The following is a 685-nucleotide window of genomic DNA, read 5'->3' on the forward strand; positions in this document are numbered from 1 at the left end:
GGGGGGAAAAACACTCACCTTGCCCCCAAACTCTATGGTACCACCAAGTTCCTTTATCTCCTCTACGGTAGCTAGATACCCCCTCACCCCTGCCTCACTATGTAGCGGTCCATATAGTGTCCTCTCATCCAGAGGGTCCCCGGTTCGAGTCAGAACGGTCTTGTACGACTTCTTGAGCGAGGAGAGGACTTGATCGTACACCTGCGAAATTCAGGATTAAGAAGAAAAAAAAAGTGTCATGGGCCAGCCTAGTTAGCTTGGAGGGTGGCGCGTCTGCTTTGTAAGCGCTAGACCGCGGGTTCAATTCCCGCCTTGGATGAACTTTATCCTGGACAGATAAGGTTCGTTCTCGGAACGGCTGGCTTTCTCCTGTCCTGTCTTCCTTCTCTCTTCTATTTCGGGACGATAAGACCAAAATGTTTAGTAAAATCTAGTCACAAAGTTAATAAACGGAACGCAAGGGGGGGGGCTCCGATTTCCATCCGAGGCAAACATTATCTTGAACAGATTTTTCCCCCATATTCTTCTTCGGATTTCCTATATCCTATCCGCCTTCTATTTGATTTAGGGGCGATAGGACCTCCGTTACAGTTCTGTCTGTCCTTGGAAAAAAAACTCACCTTTTTATGCAGAAACAATCGTCGGGTGGTGGTACATCTCTGCCCTGCCGTACCGCAACACGCAA

General features: G+C 48.5%; 1 long non-coding RNA gene across 1 annotated transcript; it reads right to left on the reverse strand.

Moving 5' to 3' along the window:
* Positions 1 to 18: 18 nt before the first annotated feature.
* Positions 19 to 685, reverse strand: LOC113473419. The gene is made up of 2 exons (XR_003395396.1): positions 621 to 685; positions 19 to 201 (listed from the first exon to the last, which is right to left on the reverse strand). It is a non-coding gene; the product is annotated as an uncharacterized LOC113473419 (long non-coding RNA).

This window comes from Diaphorina citri, unplaced genomic scaffold, assembly GCF_000475195.1.
Source record: "Diaphorina citri unplaced genomic scaffold, Diaci psyllid genome assembly version 1.1 scaffold29892, whole genome shotgun sequence".
Classification (NCBI taxonomy): domain Eukaryota; kingdom Metazoa; phylum Arthropoda; class Insecta; order Hemiptera; family Psyllidae; genus Diaphorina; species Diaphorina citri.